We start from the raw sequence: 19,899 nt of genomic DNA on the forward strand, positions 1-19,899 counted from the left end.
AAATGGGTTATGGTTATTACAAGTGGCCTTGCTTCCTGTTGCTTAGGTTCTCAGACTTGCCTCTTGTTATCTGCTTATCTCTGGTGTTAGCTGGTCTTGCTGATTCTGATAGAGGTTGACACTCTTGTAAGTGTGTGTGTCAGCACTAATGGGGGACCAACTCTGTCCCAGCAGGGTCAGGGTACATAGAGCTGTGGCACAGGGTCAGCTCAGGGAGTAGACAGAAACTGGAAGGATCCTATTCCAAATTGCTTCTACATTCAGATGTCCGTAGGGCTCCTGTTGGGTCCCTCAAAGCAGAAGTGATAGACTTGTGCTCTCAGATGTGTCAGTACTTCTGGGGGACCAACTCTTTCCCAGCAGTGTCTAGGTACAGAGAGCTCTGGCACAACGTCAGCTCCAGGAGCAGGGAGAAACTGGAAGAATCCTGTCTATCACAGCTTGCTTCTCAGCTCCTATGTCCTAAAGGCTCCAGTTAGGTTCCTCTTGGGCCAGGTATTGGAGCAGAAGTGGTGGTCTCACCTACACTTTCAGATGGATCAGCACCCCTGACTAGCTTTTTCCCAGTGTGACCTGGGTACAGAGATCTTTGGCATTGGATCAGCTCAGGGTTAAATTTTTAGGTTTTTATTATGTTGTTAATGGCATCATCTTTCATTGACAAGGAATTGTCCATTCCACAAATAATCTTATCCTAGCCAAGAACTGGGTATTCTAGTTAAGTATTACCAGACATAGAAAAGACCAATTGAAAATGATTAAATGATACATATTTTTATTAAAACTGGTTTGGTTTTTGTACTTTCTTTTGTTTATTTTTCAATAAAGAAAAGAAAACAGAGCTTTACAGACAAAAATGAAAAGAATTATAAATATGGCCAAAACAATGGTAACAAAATAAAATGTTTACTTCATTCTAACTTTATTATTATTTTCTGAACTTGGAGAATTTTTTTCCAAAGAGTTGGCCCTGCTTTTGTTTCTGTATATATAGCTCTACTAATTTATGTCATTTTCATAAAATATTTGGATAAAATACTTTACAGGTCGATAATTTATTGAAGAATGGTAACCCAGACTCAAATAGTATGCAAAAGAAAAGAACATTTATTCTGCAGAAGTTACCAGAATGCAGGGATCTCCATCCATCAAAATGCAGATGTTGAATGGGTTTAAATGTTTTGTTTGTTTTTTAATCCTGTTTGGAGAATTCCAAGGGATCATAGGTAATCTTTACATATACTGGTTGGCTCTGTTTCCAGGGGTATGTCTGTCTTCAAGATTGAGTAGGGCTTTTGGAAGTTTTAGGGACTTTCCAGAACCATAGCTGAATAACTATCATTGGCTCATGCTAGGTGGCAGGAAAGCTTCTGGCAGGTCCTGATTGACTGCCTGTAAAGGCTTTCTTATTTTTCTTTCCCTGGAATTGACTTGGTTTGGTCTTTTCTAGTTCTGGAAAACAGAAACTCAGTCCTAGTCTTCTGAATTGCCAGCCTATCATGGAGTCAGCTTGGCTCTGGCTAACACAACACAACTTAAAAGAAAAGGGGGATTATTTATGGGGTTGGTGGAAGCCCCACATGGAGATCTGTGGTCAGGGAGAGTGAATGACTTCTGCTGCTTCTGCTCTGGTGCTGCCCTGTGTCAGTTTCCACCACTCCTACTAGATACTGGGCCAAGCCAAGCCAGCAGGAGACTGGCAAGTCATCGTGGGGTACTGGAGAGCTTTGGCAGCGATTTTTGGAGAGCAGATCTCTTCCCAAGTGATGGTGTTATAGCTCTTATGACAGAAGTTCTCAGATGATGGAGTAATTCATTCACATATATAATTTTGGACAGGCCTCTTATATACAGTTCTGGAATGGTTCAGAGTTAGACATCAGGTGCTTCTTATTGGCTTGGACTGGGGGGCTGCAGAATAATACCTCATCTACATATTTGGGAGTGTGGTCGTGTGTGTCTCTATCTTTAACCTATATGACATGTAATCAGGTCCTCACCTGCAGAGGATGGTTTTGGGAAATGACCTATTCCACTCTTCAGGGGTCTGTGGGGGGCTCGTAGCTGTGTGAGAGGGGCTTGATCTCCTGGAAGACTAGGAAACATTCCACAGTTCCTCGGGTATCCTGGGCATCACTTATCTTGACTGAATGTCAGAGTACACTTCACCACCAATTGACTGACAATTTTTAGCTAAGAATATAATTCATTATAGTAGGAAACTCACAGCAAGAAGAACTCGAAGCATCTGCTTATACTCACATCCAAAGACATGCAATCTTTCTGACTTGTTTGCTTGTACTCAGCTTGATTTCTCTACTAGTATGCAGTTCCTTACCATTTCCCCCAAGATAGTCCTGCCCACACTGGACTGAATTTTCCCAAAATAATTAATTAATTAACACAATCTCTATGGTGGACCTACTTGTCACCACAACGTAGACAAACTCTCACTGAAACACTTCCCAAGTGATTCAACATTATATGAACTTGACAAAGTTTAACCTCACAGATGCATGTGATGTTTTGCATAGTGGACTTATTTACTGCAATATGTTTTAAAGTCACTCATCACTATAAATCACTTCAAAGACATTAGAAATTATAATATCTAAACTAACTAAAAATTTATAATTACTGTTATAAATTGGAAAGTATCATATATATAATCTATATGAATTATCTTAATACAATATTTGTGTGTCTTTATGGTATATAAAACAGAGTTTTGAGTACTCTAAGTATAGCCATATCTACACTGCAATTTGGGTGCCTTATAATGTCACTACTTAGTAATTTCTGGCATTCATGTGGTGGGCTAGAGTGAATGAAGGGTGATTGGATATGATCAATGTACAGAGTTAATCCTATTAAATTTAGTATTTATAGTTAATGAGTTAATGAAAATAGATGTGGATGTAAATAATAAATTCCCTCTTAACTTTATTGATTTTTATGATTGTTCTCTTTTTTATAATATAAAACAAATATAGAACAGAATCTTGAAAAGCTTTGTTTATAGGAGACATGAAACATCCAAGTTTCTATTCCTTCTAGATGTTCAGGCTATTAATCTATAGTTTATTTAATCAGTTTGAAATTTCTGTTGTAAACTAGCCATAATTTATTAATATTGTCTTGCATCAATATTCATGAATATAAATGCCAATGGGAACAAATTGTGTTTTACTTCGAATCCTGTCCCTATAGGAAAAGAACATTTTTGAATGCAGTTCTTAATAGCCAGAAAAATTTACTACTATCATGAGGCATGAACAAAGAAAGAGACTAAAAGTACCATGGTTCTATATATAGCATCAATGTCTCTTTCTACAAAACCTGAAGATCTCCCACTGTACATCACATTCTAGTGTTCCTAAAACATTGCAGTCATGTGATGCTGGGCCCAAGTACATGTCCTTTAGGGAATATTTAAGATCTAAATAAGAATTTCATTCATAGGCTTTTCTGTACCTGAAAATACACTGACCAACTGGGTAGTGAAGATCGGTTTAAAGTGGTTGCATCATTTTCTAACTCTCTGGGCTTTGTTCGGTTACTATGGTAACCCAAACTATTCATTCTCATCTACTGCTCTAATCTCAAAATCTGTTAATGTTATTTTATTTGGAAAAGAGGAACTTACAAATGTAGTTACAGGAATACATGTTACAGGGGGAATTAGGTCACATGGCTGCAACTAATTTAGTCAGAATTTCCTCAAATTTAGCACAAGAAAGATGAACAGAAGGAGATATCAAAAAAGTTTGAATCTTAGGAAGGATTAATCTTATCACTTATGGTACAGTGAAAAGGCATAATAGCTGGTCAAAATTTCAAGATACAACCTCAAGAGTGGAACTCATTGTTAAAGTGCTTACCTGACATGAGCAAAGCCCTGAGATACATGCCCAGCACTGCAATAATGGTGACCTGTACCTATGGTTATATGGCATGAACTCCTATTAATAGAAATTATGACCATTTAAGAGAACTTTCCTTTGGCCGTCTTCAGTTAAGGAAAAATAGCTTATAATTTCTTTGATCATAGCAATGTTAAACATCTAGGCTTTTTATCTGCTTATTGTGAGTATAGAAGAAATTTGTATTGCCTTAAGACATGTAGATGTTGTTATTTGGTGCCAGCAATAGGAAATTAACAAAATTATTTTCCTTTTCTTCTTAAATACCAAATTTAATGAGGTTTTTAAATTTACTTTTTAGGTATAAGAAAAAATACTAAGGTTTTATAAGTTTAATATGACATCATGGACTTTGGAAAACAAACTATAACATTTTGACTATTTTCCAATTATTTCTTGTGCAGGGTACTCACTGTTCTCATTGAAATCTCTAAGATATAGATATGTTTTTTAAATGTATTATATTTATTCTTTCCTGTTGCTGTTTGATACAATGTATTATTGTTTAGCTTAAGAGTTGTGACAGGTAGAATTTTCCTTAAAATAAAGTCCTTAGCCATAATACTTGAAAAATGTTTTGTGAAATACAATAAGACTGCCTGATGTTTAATAAGAAAATAAATATATAAATGTCTCGGCATGTATGCTTTCCTTCTTAAATACAAAATTAATAAAAATTTTTAACTTCCTTTGACTAGAATTGCTTTGTAAGTTTGATGTGACATCATAGACTTTGGAAAACAAATTTTAACATCTGTACTCTCATCTCACTATATCCTGAGCAGGGTCCTCACTGTTCTCATTAAAATCTGTAAGATATAGATCTTCAATATTTTTCAAACATATTGTATCTATTGCCTTCCATTTGGTTTATCAATTAATTTGCTTGGAATTGAACTAATGAGAGATGGAATCTCAAAGAAAATTTGTACTGGAAGGAAATTGGCTGTGTTTTTTCTTCCTGTGTACTGGTAGAGAAAACTAAGCTTTAGAGCAAAACCATAGTAACCAAGAATGAAGATTGCTTTCAGTTACTATAAGTACATTACATAAAAGATAAAACAACAACATAAAACCCTCTTGAACCTATGAGTATTTCTTATTAGTTTGGATGTGGTGTGGGAATTTTTCCTCAAAGAGTGGATGTTTCAGTCCTTCATCAAAGAGGGAACAAAATATTCACAGGAGGAAATATAGGGACAAAGTGTGGAGCAGAGACTGAAGGAAAGGCCATCCAGAGACTGCCCCACCTGGAGATCCATCTCATATAGAGTAACCCAGACAATATTGTGGATGCCAAGAAGTGCTTCCTGTCAGGAGCCTGATACAGTTGTCTAATGAAAGGCTTTGCCAGATCCTGAGAAATTAGAGTCAGATATTCTCAACCACCCATTGGACTGATAATGAACTCCCCAATGGAGGAGTTAGAGAAAGAAGTGAAATAACTGAAGAGGTTTGCAACCTCATAGGAAGAAAAACAATGTCAACCAACCAGACCTTCTCTCTAGCTCCCAGACACCAAACCACCAACCAAAGACTACACATGGAGGTAGCCATGGCCCCAGCAATATGTATAAAAGAAGATATCCTTAACAGGATTCAAGAAGAGAGGCCCTTGACCCTGTGAAGGCTCAATGCCCCAGTGTAGAGGAATACCAGGGCAGGGAGGTGAGAGGTAGTGGGTGGGGAACACTTTCATTGAGTCAGAGAGAGGGTTGATGGGATAGGAGGTCTCCTGAGAGTTAACAAGGAAAGGGGATAACATTTGATATGTAAGTAAAGAAAATATCCAATAATGATAATTACAAAAATATAAAACAAAAAAAAAAAAAAACAAGAAAAAGGACAAAAGAAAGATGGCCTTGACAGTGAAGGACCTACATTCAAAATGCACTAGAAAATTTATGTAATAAATGCATATGAAAAGGGAAAAATTGTCTTTGCTAAGTATAAGTACAAATTCTTATGAATCTTTTCTTTTTTTATTCCTTCTTCTGACATTGTTATGCAGTGCTGTGCCTTTTTTTTGGAAATTCTCTTTTATTACCTGTCACAGATGCCTCATAGATCATAGAGCCTAATTTCCAACTAGAAATAATCAGGAGCTTCATTTTAGAGGTGTGATTATCTAAATCACCTCTGACGGTCATTTAAGATGTTTGGGTCTACATACACAGGCATGCCAATTTGGATTCCCTCCAATTAAGTGCACTCATTTTCATTTTGTTAAGTTTCTGTCAGTTGCATAAGCAATCTTATATGTCGTGGTTTTGTTTCCTACAAGAAGATTATTGCTTATTTTCTTGTGAATGAATTTATGACAAACCTAATTCTGTTGTTTTTGTAATTGGCCTGGATGTTTTCAGCAACATCTGCTTTCCAAACTGCAATCCACCGAAGAGCACCTTTCCATGATGAAACTTGGCTAGGGTGTATTACATCGGGGAGACTGATTAATTTCTAGTGCTTTAGTAAAATACTTGTGTGTAATCTGAGCTACTTGTATATATAGAGAGTTTTAAATGGCTTGGACAAGTATTGAAACCAATATTACTTGTTGCTGTGATTTTAATGTATTTTTCGTTTCTGTTTGGTTTTTCATCTGGAAGAGGGAAAAATGTTCCATATATTCCTTTATCTTAACACTATAATGAATTTTCCTTGGCAGGGTAAATGTTTTTAATCTAATCTCTTGCCTGAAAGTGCTGAGAAAATTTGACTTACATGCACAATATTCAAGAGCTTTTCCTTTGTTTCTCAGTATCATAGTGATAGCACAAACATTAGAGATTCAAGCAGAGCAAAATGGGACCCACGATGCCATTTTGTTCACACCTGTCATTGTAAAAGAAGCTGCGAAAACCCGTAATTTCAAGTTTCATGAAAAACTTCCCAGAGGAAACAGGCTTCTTCCTTGTGGATTTATTAAGCACTCATCCACAGTTGGAGGCCATTAGGCAAATGATCAAATGAAATTTTATACACATAATAGCATTAACTGATTCTACAATTTTAGGGAATTTAGAAATGCATTTAGTAAGTACAAGCAGTGTATTGGTGTTTGGAGCAATACAAGCATTATAAGGTCTCTTACATGGATTACCAAAAATGGAGGAGGTGTCAAATTACTTTTCCTTGAGTTTGTGTTATAGATGAATAAGAATACATGGAACTGATAATTAATAAGTCCATTAATCTTCTATGTAATATTGACATCCAGAAACAAAACACTCAGTTTGCAAAATAAGGAAGGCACAATTTGATGAACAATGTCTTATCCTAAATACTACCAAATACATAAGTATGATAATAAATAATGGTGGGGTATGGATAGCTCTTTTACAAAGACTTTTCTTAATTTCACAAAAAATAAGTGGCCTATCTGATTGAAGACCTTGACAATTTAACATTTATTTTCTTATACCACTATTGCTTCCCCTACAGTGTAATTACATGTAATTACTAACTTCTTTTGTTTAGCATTGTTTCTCTTAGTGTAAAATAGCCTTTTCGGGTAAACACCTATTTCAATTCAAAATTCTTTGCTCTATGAGTTACCGAGGTGTTATTTTCTTTTAGTCTCCTTTAGCAGTTAAAATATTTCCAATTAAAAATTTTATTTTATTTTTTATGTCCCAGACAGACATAGGAATTTAGCCTTGTCTCTAGTGTCAAATTCTAAGAACACTGTTTAGTGCACAGTTGATGCTTAATAATATACTTCTTTTTCTTTTATTTAAGTAACAGCCAAATGTATAAAAAAGCAACCTCTTCTTTAGTTGATGGAGGATTCTTACATATCACGTGATGCTTTTAGGATTTCATTTGTAAAAACTGAGTGCCACAATAGGTTTTTGTTTGTTTTGAATCCCATCATGCATTTCAGACTGATTTTCAACTCTTCAGTAATAAAATAATAGGAGAAATGGGAAAAGAAGTAGAACAAGAGGAGGGGGGAGATGAGGGAGTAATGGAGAAACAGATAGACAGAGACAGAGACAGAGGGACACAGAGACAGAGAGAGAAGAGGCTGACAGACAGACATACAGAGATATTATACTGTTTCAAAACATGTATAGAATTAATTCCATACCATTAAATCCAGCTCACAATCACTTTTTAAGTAGAATAATGAAAGCATTTTGTAATTTCTAGTCCTTGGTAACCATCTATATACTTTTTCTATATATATATTATGCTGTTGCTCTGTCTTTTCTTTATGAACATGAACTCCATGAGAGTAAAGCCTATTATTTCTTGTTGATCACTGCATGCCTTCTACTAGAAGCATACCTTGCACAACCTGGCTTATTTATGAACAATTCTGAAACTCATAAAAAAGTGGTAAATGAGTGACTTCTATTTTAAACATGACTACTCTTTCTGACTTGTGTTTTTTAATTGATAAAATTGGTTCTTTGGTTTAACATATACATATACACATACACACACACATACACACACACATACATATACATATACATATACATATACACACACACATACATATACATATACATACACATACACATACACATACACATACACATACACATACACATACATATACATATACATATACATATACATATATGTGTATTCTGTTTACTTTGACCCTCTGTGTCTTCTATTCTTATAATTATCATCTCTCTTCCTCACACAAATCGCCTCAACATTCATGACATTTTACCTTCTTTCATGATCCACTACTTTTATCCAGGATTATCTCTATAGCCACATTTAGACCTATTCACCAGAGGCTGATGTGGTTAACATTGTACATACAATTAAAGACAGTAACTGTCCCTCCACTATAATCCACCCTAAGTCAATAGCTCTACAGAAAGAAGTATTTACAACCCTTTTTGTAGATGAGACACCAAGAAATACTGAAAATTTGAAGACAGAAATTAATCTCTTCCTGTAAGATGTATACTCTTTTATCAAAAGACAAAATATGTATACAAATGCTTGCTATTTATTTTGGTCTGCAAAACATGTAGTAAACTTTATGCTAATAACTATTTATTTCTAGAGGGCATGGTCTGTGCAAATGTAATACAAAGCATGGCAATGAAACCATTTTAAATAATCATGTAATTTATTTGGGTTTAAATCAAATTTGTTACCAAGGTGTATTTCTTGCATTTAAAACCATGATTTTCTTATATCATCACTCTTCTAGTTTCTTTTTCTGTTACTGTGAGTCAAAAAATGTAGGGTACAAAGTTTAATTTAGTCCACTATGCCATGTTATATTTTATAATTGTAGGGAAGCCAAAGCAGGAATTAAAGGGAAGAATCACATTCAGAGAGAGAATAAATATTTCCATGTATACCAGTACTCAACTGGCTCCTTGTCATTCAATCGCATATCCAGACAATGAAATAAGGAATGGGAGAAGTTGGGCTGGAAAAAGAAGGGAGCAGGAGTGATGTATAAAGATCTCATACATAAAATATCAAATTTAAAAAATGGGGTACAGAGCTAAACAGAGATTTCTTAACTTAGGAATACGAATGGCTGAGAAGCACCTAAAGAAATGCTCAACATCCCTAGTCAGCAGGGAAAGGCAAATCAAAACAATCTGAGATTCCACCTCTCACCAGTCAGAATGGCAAAGATCAAAAACTCAGATGACAGCAGATGCTGGCAAGGATCTGGAGAAAGAGGAGTACTCCACCATTGTTGGTGGGGTTGCAAGTTGGTACAACCAATCTGAAAATCAGTCTGGCAGTTCCTCAGAAAATTGGACATAGTACTACCTGACGACCCAGCTAATCCACTCCTCTCAATATACTCAAAAGAAGCTCCAACATCTAACAAGGACACATATTCCACCATGTTCATAGCAGCCTTATATATAAAATCCAAAAGCTAGAAAGAACCCAGATGTCCTTCAACAGAGGAACAGATACAAAAATTGTGGTACATTCAAACAATGAATTACTACTCAGCTATTAAAAACAATAACTTCATGAAATTCCTAGGCAAATGGATGGAACTTGAAGCTTTCACACTGAGTGAAGTAACTCAATCACAAAAGAACACTCATGGTATGTACTTACTGATAAAGCAGATACTAGCCCAAAAAGCTCAGAATAACCAAGAAACAATGCACAGAAATTATGAAACTCAAAGAGAAAGGAAGACAGAAGGTAGATGCCTCAGTCCTTCTTAGAAGGGAGAACAAAGCACTCTTGGAAGGAAATAATGGGACAAATAGAGAAGCAGGGATTAGAGAAAAGACTATTTAAAGACTGCCTCACCTGGGGATCCGCCCGATATATAACTAAGCTCATGCACTATTGCTGATGCCAAGTAGTGCTTACTGGCAATAATCTGATAGGGATGCCTCCTCAGAGGCTCTGTCAGAACCATACTGATACAGAGGAGGATGCTTGCAGCTAATTGTTTGACTTAATACAGGGACTCCAATTAAGGAGTTAAAGAAAGGACCAAAGGAGCTTAAAAGGTTTTCAACCCCATAGGAAGAACAAAATTACCAATCAAACAAACCCACCTCAGCTTCCAGGGACTAAAACACCACCCAGTGAGTTCACATTGAGAAACCCATGGCTCCAGGTGCATATGCAGAAGAAGATAGCATTCTCTGATGTCAGTGGGAGGAGAGGCCTTTGGTGCAGAGAAGGCTCTTTTTCCCAGTTTAGGGGAATTCCAAGGTGCTGAGGTAGGAGATGGTGGTTGGAAGAAGGAGCACCTTCATGGAGACAATGGGAGGGGGAGGGGGGATGATATTGTGGGAAAGGGAATAACATCTGAAATGTAAATACATTTTAATTGTATACATTTAATATATATTTAATTGTAGAATATCCAATAAAAATAAAAATCAATTTAAAAAAGAAAAAAATTAAAAATATAGAAGATTATTTTTGATAAAAATTATATTTTTTTATTTTAAACACCCATTAATGCTTAGACCAAAATACTGCTCATCCAATTTACCCAGTGAAGAAAATCTGTTATAGCTAATCCCACAAAATAGTACAATAGACAATTTCTCATTGAGATTCCTGCTCAGGTTATTCTAGACTCTGTCAAACTGACAATCAAAACCAATGATCATTTTCTTTGTGAAGAGTCTTGACAGCTCTTGAATTCTGATGTGAAGGTAACAGAGATAGAAAGAAGAAATTATGAATATTCATGTATATAATGATGTACTTTATATTTTTATTTTGTTCAAGTATTGGAAGTGGAATGTAGAGCTTCACCCATGCTGTGCAAATATTCTACTACAAAACTTTCCCTGTCTTCATGTGTATTTTTAACATAAATGGAAATATTCATAGCTCCAAGGTATTCTCATTCTAATTCTTTGGAGTGACCTATAGTCCACATTAGTTTTCAAAGAGTCTTGTTTTTGACTCCCAATTTGGAGCAAGGCACTTAATCCTCTCTTGTTTTTTATATAATATTGACTTTTTGCTAGATATGAAGTTTTCTTCTTTGGGGAATATATTATCATCAAATACGATAATTGAATTTGGAAAAAAGGTAGCTGAACTATTTAGAGAAAACTATATCTAATATAGATTCAATGTCAGAAGAAATACATTTCTAGAAAAGATAATCGATATATGACATAGTATTAAACTGTATATAAATATACACTCTTGGGAGAAAATTCTTCAGATCATGTGCAGAAATACGAGTTACAGAATTGGCTATGTCATATTTTTAAGTATGAATTATATCTTATTTTGCAAACAATCATTAGCACCTAGGCCCTAGTTACTTTTTAAATTAATCTCATATTTTAACACATTCCCCTGGTTATAACAAAATGCTTTAGATCACGTACATTATGAACAGTAGAATTTCAATGTTTACACTCTGGGAAGCTAGAATATGTGAAAATTTAGCGTGTGATAGTCTCTCTCTCGGCTTCAAGAATAACATGTTGCTGCTATATCTTCTTATTTCAGAAGAAGTTGACACTATGGTCCCACATTTTAGAGTGGGTGAGGAATCTCACTTTTAAGGGAATTAATTCTTTTTATCAGGGAGGAGTTTTATGGGTTAATCAATTCATCAAAGCCCACATCCTTTCACCATCACAATAAACAATAAGTTACAGTAGGCAAATCTTCAAGTAGCACAGATGCCATATTAGGCTGTGAGAGAATGGGTCATTTGATAATTACTTTAATGGATACAAATGGTAGAAAAATGCCTGGATCAAAGAACATCACACAATTAGAGAGAATCACAATGGGAATAGGATGAGAGATTGAGAAGCAGGTCTATGGAATTTATATATCACTGTGGGAAAATGTATAACAGGAAGCAGGAATTGATTCAAAAATAGATACAGTCATTATATAGCATCTAAAATCAAACTTGGCAAGTACAGGGTTAGAGTGTGACCAACAGGAAAAGAAGAAACATCTAGGGTAATATGAATAGAGGTAGTGCTTTGTTATGAAAATGGAGTATTCAGCTCATGACCATTTTCTACATCCCATCCTTGTGCTTTGCCCTCTCCTCCCTTCCCCTCCTCTTCTTTTTGTTCATCATTGACATACAGTTTGTGCTGAAAAAAATACGTTTAAATATGTAGCCTTCACTGGATGTTCTCTGCCAACTCCATGGCACATCCTTCGAAGATACCTGAATCTCCTTACAGTACCTATCAACAGCAGCTCTTTTTGTGTGACCTACCCTCTAGTTTCACTCAGCCTGAGCCTACACAGTCTTAAATTTGGTTCTTTTTAAACCACATATCTAAACTATTCTGAAACAATCATCCTTGACAACAGTTATTTATAACAAGCATTACACTATTCTGAGGTCAAAAAGAGAGGACACATCTTTACAGAAAAGCAATTCATGTATGGAGATGACAAACACTTCTGATCATCTTTAATGATATATATAGATATATATATTCTAGTTTGATTATGAATCTTTAATTATATATTTCATGCAGTATGTTTTGATCGTGGTCATTCCTACTCCTGGATCTCCTGGATTCCCTTTAACTTACTAGCCCTCCATAATTGCATTTTCATTCTCTCTCTCTCTCTCTCTCTCTCTCTCTCTCTCTCTCTCTCTCTCTCTCTCTCTCTCTCTGTCTCTCTTTCTCTCAGGAAAAGGAAAATAACACCAAATCAAAAAAGCAAGAAACAAAAAATTCCCACAAAATGAAAATCAAAACAAACAGGCCAAAGAACAATAAGTCAAATAAGTAAACCAAAACCAAATGTCTACAAAAACTTCCATTGAGTTAGTTTCATTTGACCTACCACTCCTGGGCATGTGGCCTTCCCTGATATGTGGCTGATATATCCAGAAACACTCCATTGGAGAAAATGTATTTTCCTTTGCCATTGGGTATTTAATAGCAGATAAATTCTTGGTTAGGGGTGCAACCCATGTCCACTTTCCCCTCTTAATGTTTGGACCCTCTCTAGTTTGACCATGCACAGAACCTATGCATGTTGTTATAGTTTGTAAGTTGATGTGGGTATCATTCCTATTGTCTCAGAAAGACATCATTTCCTTGGTTGTCGTCTGTTACATCTGGCTCCTACATTCTGTCTCCTGTCCATCCACATAGATGCTAGATTTAATGATTTATTCCTGAATGTTCCATTTTTTTTCACTCTCCACACATTGTTCATTTATGGGCCTATACATTAGTTCTCATCTATTGCAAACAGAAGCTTCTTTGGTGTTATTTTTATGAGGCACTCTTTTTTTTGTCTTTCAACTTTATTTTAAAAAATAGAGATATGTGTACAGATTTTAAAGGCATTTTGGTATGACACTATATGAATATATTTTTGTCAGTACTTAATTCTTTTATAAGTTTGATAGTATGCATTGAAATCTATGAGGCAGCCTTATATTGGTATAGCAGTAGCTCATTAGAAGTCCTTTTATTACTCTGTTTCTTTAAAAGAGTAATAGGTTTTTCCCCTTGGTCTATGACATTTGTAATATGAGGTACTTGATCAGTTTATCAGTTTCAGGTCTGGTTCCCATCTAATAAAGTGGGCTTTAATTCTCCCTATCCCTGCAACAAACAAGCAAGAATGTTGGTTATAACCCTTATGCATGGAATATAGAGAAGAAGCTTTACCCCTAGTACTGGAATATACTCTGCGCACTGCTGTACAAGAACAGTAAACATCATTATTAACCCAGATACAAACCCTGTAACCTACAGCAGTGACCTTCATGATCACTTTTCAAATATCTTCCATAGTCTCTAATTTAATTTTCTGCCCCTAGACTGTCTCTCAGTATTACTGCTTTCAACTGCTAGGTTATTCTTCTTAATATACCTTTTAATTTCTTCCATTTCCTATTCAAAAGAATTGATAGTTTCTATCCATTTCAGTACAAATCCCTGGCTCTTAGGACCTTCATCTTTTGCTCAATAAGATGCTATAAAACAGTGATTCCCAACCTTTCCAATGCTGTGACTCTTTAACACAGTTCCTCATGTTGTGGTAACCTCCAACCATACAATTATTTTCAATGTTACTTTATAACTGAAATTTTGTTTCTGCATTAACTATAATGTAAATAATTTGGAGAAAGATTTGTTAAAGGGGATCATGTTCCACATGTTGAGAATTGCTAGTATAAAAGGTCTCATCTGTAGGTAACAAATGTACTTCACTAGAACTTTCTTAAGACAAAAAGTAATGTCCAGGATGTGGGAAATATTAAGAGTTGAGTATGGCAAGGTACAAGAGAAAGAGCACAAAGATCTTATGTTCTCTTCAAGCATGCTAACCTACTAGCAACTCCATGGGTTCACCAAACCAGACACTATATGGACCTCATAGCTTTGAATGTTTAGAGTTTCTAAGGAGATTCCATGACCTGAGTGTAATTGATGAGGACATTTGTCACTGGTGATTAACTCAGTTTCTAAGTCCTCTGCTCTCCCTAGAAACTTGAAGGAAACAGATGAGGTCTAAAAACAAGGACTCCTATCACTCCAACCATTTGAAGGGTTGTAAGAGCACTTTTTCATTCGTCTATCTAATCTTAATATAGAAGTGGTATGTCTGCCCCTTCTCCCTTATAAACAGAATTATTGAGACATATTGTTTAAAAAAATTCCCTGTGCTCAACTGGACATATAACTAATTCAGTGATATCCAAGACTTATTTTGAGCACATATTTTCTGTAAGGGAAAATTACTACAACCTGTATCAGTTGTTATATTGGCACCCTGGGGCTGGTAAATGAGTTTGGTCATTTCAGAGTCCAAATGAGCTTCAGCTGTTATTCAAGCCCTATGAACACATTTTTCTTTCATAATACTCTGCTCACAGGCTAACACATGTGATGAAATGGCAAAGCAGCTACACATCCAGGGTTGTTTCAGTTGCTTAGCCAGTACCATCTGTTCTTAAGACGGCCTCAGGGCTGATTCACAAAACCCACATCTCTGTGACATCATGAATTGGGCTTAAAATCCAGCTGAAAATGTTTTAACTTCACCCACCTGTGTTGTTGTAAAGAGTCTGCTGAGTTTTGAGAAGTCAATAGCCAACCATAATGCCCTAGGGTGATGTCATTTTATATAACTGAATGCCATATTAGTTAATGCTAATGTTACATTGAACACAATATGTACAAATTAAGTATAAACACTGGCTAAGTAGACAATAAGGACATCTTCCAGGGAGACATAATTGTTTAAAGCACATGAAAAAGAATAGATGAGAATCTCTATACCATTTTCTGGAGAAAAAAATATGATCAATTATATCGTATCAGTCTTCACTATTGGGTTCCTAAACAAAGGCAACATCAGAGACCACTTTCAGTGTATATTGATGTCAACAGATTGAATCTGAAGCTGGCCACAGAAAAAACCTTACTATTACTTACACACACACACACACACACACACACACACACACACACACACACTTTTATGACTGTTCCAGACACATTATACAGAGATATCCTCCCTGGTCCATACTCACCTTGGCATTTCTGGGTATTCTGACAACCCTGCAGCAACTTAGGCTTTGGGGAGTTATAGCCTAAATAGTAGAAAGGGATAGTGAAGGAACTCTGACATATCAAAATGTTTGAAATAACAAGAAAAAAAAAACCCTATTACTTTTCTGGAGGAAGAAGCTGGCAATCATCTAATATCTAGTATGGAATTCCTATTAACATTGCTTTGTCATTTCACAACATATCCTCATAATAGTAATAATGGTTACAAAACAGTTATTGTTTATTAGCACAGAATCACTTGGCAGGTACATAGCGGAACCTATCAGCTTAAATTTTTATCACACCTTTCAAACTTACTGGGTATTGAAAACTCTGGTTGTAGCTGTTTTCATAGACGTAGAGACTTAAGGAGAGGGCATGAAACGACACACAAATACACTTGACAATGTATTTCATCATTGTGACATAATGCTTTGCAATTTGAGCACTTCAAGTCCATGTTCACTTGGCCACAATCTTGGTGACTGCAGAGAAGCAGGAGAGAAAGGAAAAGAGTTACACTCCTCTCCTCATGGCCTCTGAGGATCAGAGAAAAAGGAGGATCTGAAGTCACAGTCTACTTAAAAGGCCAACCTGCAATGACTACTTTCCATCTACTGCCTCTTAAAAGTCCTATCAATGCCCCATAGTACTATCTGTTGAGAACTAATCCCTTCACCTGTAAAGATTTATGACTCAAGTCACATAACAGAAGACTAAATACAAATCTGAGGTTCTGAACTGATGTTCTCCATTCATTTTTTTTATCTCTGGTATGAATTTCAACCATATGAAAAACACCAGTATTATGAGGACAGAAGAAAGGAGTGCCAGGAGTCTGCCATAGACATTTCTTTATCTACTACTCACAGTTGCATAAAAGCATTTAATTTGTACTTTTACACAATGAAAACAAAACTAAAGATGAAATATATTCTTATTATGAGTTAGTAAACAGATGAGGATTAACATATCTTTGATAATAAAATCCATGTCTTCTAATAAGGTTTTGCTCATTTGAAAAAAAATGTAATGTTGTACTTGGAGTGAATAAAAGTACTATGCCAAATCTAAACTTATCTTTCTCACATGCCAATTCATGCATAGTTTCAGAAATGTTTGGTTCATATGTGTATATAACTTGTTTTGTAGCATGTGTGCTGAAGTTTCCAGAAAATTGCCACATCTGTGTCAAGGATCCGATATGTATAATGTATTTATTAAAGCTTCCTGAATGTGAAGAGTTGGAATGTGGTAGATCTGAAGGCAAATCATTTTGGCCTGGCTATCTGTGCCACTTTTCAAAGTCAATTTCTTGCCTGTGTATCTAACACAACATCCTTTTAACTGTCATTATGAAAACTTTTTGAGATCTATTAACAGATCCCTAATAAGAACCAAAAGTTAAGAAACAGATTAGAGTCTTTTTTCTATATCTGCAGAAAAACATATATTGTGATCTAAATTTTGAACAAAAAATATGAAACTTTAGAAAACATCAACATGGAATTTCATTTTCTTGCAATATGTTAACAATCTAACAAGAAAAAAAACAACAAACAAAAGAACTGTGCTGTCCAATGTGCCTACAGTAAATGGTTCCGTTTCTATGAGATACACCTGTACACTTTGGTATAGCTACAGGTTACAAAAGAAACAAAAACCAAGGAAGAAAATTATCTTCCTCAGTACAGGCTGTAACTACAAAAAGAATTCATTGAGAAAACCATTCATCCCACTTAAAAATATAAAGTAAAAAAGCCATAATACAGAAACTCTTGGAATTTTCAGTTGCCGAGTTAAAACAAGATGGAACTGATATATTTCAGCCCCTCCATGACACCCACACAGCTAGTGTGTACCCTGAAAGCCAGGCTTCCCAGGTGAGCATCCAATGGCACACCCATCCTGATACCTCCACTAGAAGTCCCTGCACTTCCTTGAACCTGTCTACCTGATACTCCCACCAATGTATTTGAAATATATATAAAATCAGTACATTATTATACAGGCAGATCCTGAGTCCTGATGATGGCTACCTGGCCTACTCTCTGAGCCAGAAAGGACCCTTTATAAAGAGCACCACGTTTTTTGCGGTTAGAGAATTCCAGGCATTCCTTCCCCAGATAGCCAGTGGACTTGTGTGTCAGGCACACCTTTGGATCAGGTGGAAGGGAGATTGTTAGGCTATTCTGGGAGCCCAATCTTCTTCCTGTAGGTCTTAAGTCCTGATGACAGAGACCTGACCCTCTCTCTTGTTGTCCCTTATAAGAAGGACTGAGGCATCCACATTCTAGCCTTTCTTCTTTTTGAGCTTTATAAATTCTGTGGATGGTTCCTTGAGTATTCCAACCTTTGGGGACTAATATCTACTTATAAGGGAGTACATACCACGAGTTTTATTTTGTGACTGGGTTACACCACTCAGGATGATAGCTTCAAGTTCCATCCATTTACCTAGGAATTTCATTAACTTGTTTTTAATAGCTGAGTAGTACTCTATTGTGTATATGTACTACAATCTCTGTATCAATTCCTTTGTTGAAGGACATCTGGGTTCTTTCCAGCTTCTGGATATTATGCATAAGGCTGCTATGAAATTGTTGAGAATATGTCCTTCTTATATATTGGAACTACATTGTGTATATGCCCAAGAGTGGTATAGCTGGGTCTTCAGGTAGTACTATGTCAAAATTTTTGATGAACCTCCAGCCTGATTTCCAGAGTGGTTGTACCAGTTTACAACCTCACCAATAGTGGAAGAGTGTTCCTCTTTCTCCACATCCTCTCCAGAATCTGCTGTCACCTGAGTTTTTGATCTTAACTATTCTTACTGGTGTGAGGTGGAATTTGAGGGTTGTTTTGATTTGAATTTCCATGATGATGAGGGATATTAAGCAGTTCTTTTGGTGCTCCTCAGCCATTCAGTGTTCCTCAGTTGAGAAGGCTTTGTTTAGCTCTGTAACCCATTTTTAATAGTATTCTTTGATTCTCTAGGGTATAACTTCTTGAGTTTTTTTGTATATATTGGATATTAGCCTCCTATCAGATGTGGGATTGGTAAAGATCTTTTCCCAATCTGTTGGTTGCAGTTTTGTTCTTTTTGATGGTGTCCGTAGCCTCACAGAAGATTTGAAATTTCATGATGTCCCATTTGTCGATTCTAGAGCACATAGACACAGGGGAAATTTTCCTGAACAGAACACCAATGGTTTATGCTCTAAGATCAAGAAGGTAGTTTTGACTTTGATGCATTTTAGTTTTCAATGTTAATAGAGCAAAATACCCTGGGAAGATCCCATCGGTGATATGCCTGGTGAATTGTCACAAAGTAAGTACATTCATATACCACTCAACAAGAGTCAAAACAAGAGTTAGTAGCATTTTAAAGTCTGCCTTTGCTATTGATAAGCCATCACCCTGAGCTCATTGAGAAGAGATTAAAAAAAAAATAACTTGAAAATATAATGAATATAATTTTATAGGTTACTGCTTGCCCATTATATATTTATTATTTATTTCTTAATCTAGTGTTTGGATGTGCCAAGGCAAAATACTCATCACTCTCCTAAAACCTTAGCCGTCTTTAAAAAAAATATGAAGTAAATTGTGTGTCTTTTGTACTTTTTTATCTAGCTACCATAAAAAACATCTAGAATTTTAGATGTACTTCTAGCAGCTTCATTTTCATAAAACAATATCTTCAGCACTTCTACTGTAGTTGGATAACCATTTCCAGTATGATTTTGTCACAAATGGGTTGCCGTATGAATTCTGATGTTTGTTTTTCTGAATATATATTTGTGTTCAGAATATGGCTGAGAGAGAAATACCTGAACTTTGGAGTATCTTGTCGAAGCCTCCAACTTTAATGTGGTCATGAGATTGTAGAATGTATAAAGTGCAGAGATTTATTAGTCAGTACTATGCAGACTAGAAATTCCAGATAAACGTACCTGCAGATTTAGTTATGA

This window comes from Micromys minutus, assembly GCF_963924665.1.
Source record: "Micromys minutus genome assembly, chromosome: X".
In the NCBI taxonomy this organism is placed as follows: domain Eukaryota; kingdom Metazoa; phylum Chordata; class Mammalia; order Rodentia; family Muridae; genus Micromys; species Micromys minutus.